The following is a 6764-nucleotide window of genomic DNA, read 5'->3' as shown; positions in this document are numbered from 1 at the left end:
AGTTTCAACATCTTCTACAAGAGCCGAAGCTGCTTCAACGACGCTTCTTCCTGCAAAGGGTCGCACCACCACGCTCCCCATGTCAAGGATCATGATCACAACCAACCAATCTTCGTAGTCATGGATAGTTTGATCGCTTACGCATCCAGCCAATCCTTTTACTTCCACGGATGCCCATACAACTCTAGCCAATCCTTTTACTTCCACGGATGCCCATACAATTCCAGCCAACCTACTTTGTTTCCATGATAATGTAGTCTCTTCTGATTACATCTGCTACCAAGAATTATTTCCGCTCATTTGTTGATACCAGCCAGAGCTTCACCACAGTAACAATCACTACAAAGATGGAAACATGTAAACCATACTTGAGGATTGAGGATATACACAGAACCCCTTCACTGTCAAAGCTCAGAAGACACAGTCAACCAAAAGGCCATAGCCGCAACAAGGTCCTCTACTCTTCAAGGGTGCAGCGCAAGAATATCATCACCTCTCTGTCTAGAAGATCCCTTCAACACTTTACGAGGCCGCAGAGGATCCCAAGCCTGCTCAGAGGAAAACAACTTCAGAAACTGAAGAAAAATTCGACTGTAGACTTCTCTTCGCAGTCCATCGACGACCATCAAAGACTCATGAGATAACTCCAGAGACGCGTCTGAAACATTTTCTTGAAGAAACAGAGGGAGCCATGATAAACAACATAACTCTTTCATTCCTACATCATCGCTATCCAGAATATTTCGTCCATGCGATATCCTGAGCATCCCAGCGTCGCATCCAGAAGAGTACGATAAGCTTGTATCAAATCACATGGACGTGGATTCAAGGAGATGCAATGAAAATAGGATACACATGGGGACTACCAGCATGAGACGCTTTCACTCCCCTCAACTAGGTTATTTCTGATTTCAACATCATCACTGTCGAAGTTTCACGAGCCGCAGGAATTTCTCAACACGAAGCCATACATATAAACCGAAGACTTCAAGAGAACGCCACAAAGATACATTCACATATTCATCCATGCCATCGGATCAAACCGAAGTATAACTAGGGAGTTCTTACCACATGTCATTCCATACGATAGTCCAAGATTCAGAAGATGGTTCGAAGGATGTCGCTTGGAACAAAGTCCTGGAAGACTTGATAGAAGCACATCGGTAACGGAACATCTCCCTATTTCATCCGGGGGTGCCAGAAGTTTTCGACCATACAAGCATTCACAACACATCATCATCACGATCAGAAGGTCCAGGCAATGAACAACCTAAAGCCTAGGATGGACCGACACCGCAACCACAATCTCTAAGATTAACCATGACATGATCATTGCCGAGCATATATTCCATCCATCCGTCCCAAGAATGCAATCGAGTTTGGTAAATTTTGGAATCCACTAGAGAGATACTGCAGACGAAAGCGCGGATACAAACGAGCAACAGAAAATAGAAGAAGGTCAATACCTATTTTCATACGGATGGAGTTTCTAGAGTTTTGCCCAGAATAAAGTTCCCTTCTTGGTCCATGAACGGGAACAGATGACTCGGCGCGACTATGCTACCCTGGGCCCGCAACATCTCTCCTGAATTCTTCATGAGTTTCACTGTCGGGAAGGTTTCACCTCCTAAACAAGCTCAAAACCTAAATATTCTCTCACAAAGAGATAAGAAAATCTTTTCCGGTCAGATGGAGGGGCGGACCGTCAAAATCCGAGTTCGTACGAGAATTCTACAACGATTTTAATAAGAAGCGCTAATTAGGGTTTTGGCATCCCAAGCCCTGATTTCGATAAAGTTTCCAGGCGCCATCACTGCCATTTGATAACCGAAGTTCCCGCGTCATCACCATCGTTTGGTAGTCGAATTTCTGAAACCAGTTTACACCATTCTGCGGACTGAAGACAGTTTCCACCATTCCACTGACCGAAGCCAGTTTCCTTCCATTCCAAGCTGACCAACGCCTGCGGCTCCCATTCCAAGCCGAACAACGCCTGCGGATCCCATTCCAAGCCAAAAATATACATCTCACCACTTCACGGTCTAGCCAGCAACACCAAAAGTAAAATCTATGCAAGGCCGCCAACACGAGAATCACGAACTCTCCTTACCTCTCGAAAAAGGTTAGTCGGGTCTTATTGACCATCTTTTCACGACTTGTCATTTCGATTTTGTCTTCGCCTGTCACCATCTTATGCTTACCTCGCAACAATGCTCATGTTCCGATCTAAGCAGGGGACTTAATGTTGATGGTAGTTTTTAGCTTAGGGTTAAAATTGTAAAACCTTACATCTGACATGACGTCACTAGGACCACTAGCGCATTTATTGAATCATTCAACACGCCTACGTAAGAATTACCAGGGTACCTTTTTTTTACATATGTATGTGTCATGTTCCACGGTAGAACCCTTAGTATTGACCGACATCACCTTCGTACACCAAACCCTAAATTCTTACACCACCGTGCCAATGGAAAACCATGCCAGCCACGTCTCCGCGCCAAGGCATGCTAACCATGTCGGCCGCACCACATGTGCCAATGGCATGCCGTGCCACCCAGACCTCCGCGCCAAGGCATGCCAACCATGTCACCCGCGCCACCGTTCCAATGGCAAACCATGCCAGCCACGATTCCATGCCAAAGCCATGACGTTGGCTTCCAAAACGAAGGGTTGCAACAATCAACGACCACCCTTCCATCTAAGATGCAGATCTTTGCCGTCCAAGGTCGCCGGCCAACGCATGGTCCTTTGACCCAACGCCAAAACCCTAATTTTGGCCACACCTAAACCGCGCCAAGGCATGCCGACCATGCCACATGTGCCAATGGCATGCCGTGCCAGCCACCTTGCCGCGCCTAAACCATACCATGTCGGCCTTCCCTTTTCGGCTGCCAAAACGAAGGCGTGCGACAATCAACGACCACCCTTCCATCTTAGATGCAAATCTTAGCCGTCCAAGGTTGCCAGCCAACGCATGGTAACCTTTGTACCAACGCCAAAACCCTAGTTTTGGCCACACCTAAACCGCGCCAAGGCATGCCGACCATGCCACATGTGCCAATGGCATGCCGTGCCAGCCACCTTGCCACGCCTAAACCATACCATGCCGGCCTTCTCCTCACGGCTTCCAAAACGAAGGCGTGCGACAATCAGCGGCCACCCTTCCATCTTAGATGCAAATCTTAACCGTCTAAGGTCATCAACCAACGCATGGTAACCTTTGGCCCAACGCCAAAACCCTAGTTTTGACCACGTCTAAACCGCGCCAAGGCATGCCGACCATGCCACATGTGCCAATGGCATGCCGTGTCAGCCACCTTGCCGCGCCTAAACCATACCATGCCGGCCTTCCCCTCACGGCTGCCAAAACGAAGGCGTGCGACTATCAACGACCACCCTTCCATCTTAGATGCAAATCTTAGCCGTCCAAGGTCACCAACCAACGCATGGTAACCTTTGGCCCAACGCCAAAACCCTAGTTTTGGTCACGCCTAAACCGCGCCAAGGCATGCCGACCATGCCACATGTGCCAATGGCATGCCGTGCCAGCCACCTTGTCGTGCCTAAACCATACCATGTCGGCCTTCCCTTCACGGCTGCCAAAACGAAGGCGTGCGACAATCAACGGCCACCCTTCCATCGTAGATGCAAATCTCAGTCGTCCAAGGTCACCAACCAACACATGGTAACCTTTGGCCCAATTCCAAAACCCTAGTTTTGGTCACGCCCAAACCGCGCCAAGGTATGCCGGCCATGCCACATGTGCCAATGGCATGCCAGCCACCTTGCCGCGCCATACCATGCTGGCCTTCCCCATGCGATTACCAGAACAAAGGCTTGCGACCATCAACGACCATCCTTCCATCTAAGATGAAAATCTTAGCCGTCCAAGGTCGCCAACCAACGCATGGTAACCTTTGGCCCAACGCCAAAACCTTTGTTTTGGACACGCCCAAACCGCGACAAGGCATGCCAGCCATGCCACATGTGCCAATGGCATGCCAACCACCTTGTCGCGCCATACAATGCCGGCCTTCCCTATGCGGCTACCAAAACAAAGGCTTGCCAAGATCAACGGCCACGTTTCCATCTAAGATGCAGATCTTAGCCGTCGAAGGTTACCAGCTAACACATGTCAACCTTTGGCTCGACGCCAAGCCCTAGTTTGGTCGCGCCCAAACAAAACCAAAACCCTAACTTTTAGACGCGCATAAACTAGGCCATATTAAAGCCGTACCGGCCATGCTTTCATGCCACTGGCTACCAAACGAAGGGCTACAATAATCAACGGCTACCCTTTCTTTCAAGATGCAAAATCTCGATCGTCGAAAGTCACCACCGAGCCGGCAAGTCTCTCAAGATCAACTTGCCGAACAACAACATGCTACATGTTTTCCACGAAAACACTCGAGACATCAACACATGTCACAAACTGGGGGATGCTCATTGGGTATTGGTTTGGCGGTTTACACCGTGCGGCGTACACTACGCCCGTTATAAGACAATGTCATAAGGATGAGGAGGTTAGTAAATACAGAGAGTAATGGTGAAACGCTCTCTTTTATGGAACATCAATTCCAGGCATTACCGGTTACCACCTCCTCCCATTTACTCATCCGTTTTCCATTTCTTACGAGACCAGAGTACGTTTCACTTCGACTTGTATAAATAGGTCTTACCTATTTCCACCGAACGACAAGTTCAGGTCAGGAGGATACAACACTCATAAAATATTTGCTAGCTTTCCATCTGTTAGATTCTCACTTTCTGATACAAGTCGTGAAACAACTACTCTTCCAGAATCAACTATTCTGGTCCCAACACTCTCTTCGCTTCCCTCCCCAAAACCAACTCTTCTCCTTCACTTTGTGACCGAAGCAAGTCTGGAACGGCCATTTCTTGGTTTAGGCTGGATTTTTACAGATTGATCTCTCGAATCTAAAGTACTCCCTTGCAGTACATTGTTTAGGGTTTAAACTCGTTTCTCACCCACACACCCGAAATTACCACAATCAACAGAAATAATTTTCACCCTCAAACAGCATGTAAATGATGATTCAGCACTGCATTATTCTCCACCCCCTTATCTTTCCAAAACTCTAAGACAACAGTACCAAATCCAAAGAATCCAAACTTTACAAGGCCAAGCACTATGATTGTCCATTTTGCTTGGCTATAAGATACAACAAAAAAGCAACTGTTATAGGTGAACCATTTCGCTTAGCCTATTGGGACGGTAACTGAAAACAGAGTTTTCACCACGCTCTTTTTCTAATACAAGTTACATTTAGTTGGATTTTATTTATGAATTAAAGAATATTTAAAATAAAATAAAATATAATACGGAAAAAAGGAACTTTTTTGGTGAAGAAAAGTGTTGAAAGAAATATTCTAAGAATGAAAAGAGGTATAAAAAATAAAATTAAGGAAAAAAAATAAAAGATGCATATTCAGTTTTCATCATAAACCACAGAGAAACTAAATATAAAAAGTGATTTTGGACAATTCTTTTATTTACACACCGAGTTCCCGGATTTGTCTTTATATTGACTAAGAGTAAGGGACATGGGGTTGAGAGTCTCTTTCAAAATGAAAGAATTGATCAAATTAGGTTGTACTATGGGTAGAGGGAAATCCCCTTTCACCCCAAACTCGATCACCTTCTCTTTCATTCGAACGAGTATGTGAAAGTCTTCCCTATATGGCTCTTTATTTTCCGTTTGATACAAAGGAACACATACGACACATGGTATCCTGTTTTAAAAGAAAATGAAGTATATACGGGTGATGGTCAGCCGTTTAAAATGTTTTCCTCGTTGAAACTTCAAAATACATTCCCGCCCATTTTAAACTTTGGTTTTTCAGGTATTAAGAATTCAATTTTTTTTTCCAGACGACACTTAATCAGCCGTATAGTGTTTGATGTACTCTACCGCATGGTAAAAATAACAGTCTATCACATAAAAACTCTCATTCATTTTGAAAGGTATAGAATGCTAAAACACTCAATCTCACGGCCCTTTCTCTACGAAACAGTACATGGAAACTCAATTTCCGTTTTGCCATGTTTGCTTGGAAAGTTAAGTTAACGATACCCTTCCCCCATAGTGAGGTGCATCATTATATTCATTTCGCTCATCTATTATTAAGCTATGACGATGTGAAATGCTCAACCATGATGCTCGGCCTTACAATTAAGAAATGAACCCAAGTGGTTGCTTTTAGGTATAACGTAACTAAAATTAAGCAAAACACCCCACCATAGTGCTTGGCCGAAGTAGTAAATTTCCTGGCGTTTTTAGGGGCCACTCAAAAGGATTTAGGGGCCAACAATAAAACAAAAAAGGTCACCCAAAGGGAAAATGTAGCCAGCCCTTATCTCGCGTAATTCGTAATGGCGAAATTACCCTTATATATTCGGAGGATATGATAACATTGTTACCCTACGAATGCAATCGGAAGTCAAAATCGTTCCCATACTTTCGATTGTAGTCGGTGCAGTATTAGAATGATTTTTGTTTCATTTTTTCCATTTCTTTTTAATTTTTGAGTTGTTAGAGTTATAGAGAAGAAGGTGAAGGAAAAAAAGAGAAAACCCATTTTATCACTACAAAAATGGATGGATACGAAGAAGAAGGTGAGAATCATGACGAAGAACAAAATGTTGAGGGTTCACGACCGTTTAGAGAAGACGATTTGGGGTATATGTTGAATGATCCAAACTTTTGTGGAGAGGAAAACATAGACGACCCTTTCATGGA

Source organism: Papaver somniferum, chromosome 8 (assembly GCF_003573695.1).
Source record: "Papaver somniferum cultivar HN1 chromosome 8, ASM357369v1, whole genome shotgun sequence".
NCBI lineage: Eukaryota > Viridiplantae > Streptophyta > Magnoliopsida > Ranunculales > Papaveraceae > Papaver > Papaver somniferum.
Note: the sequence above shows the minus strand (reverse complement) of the source record.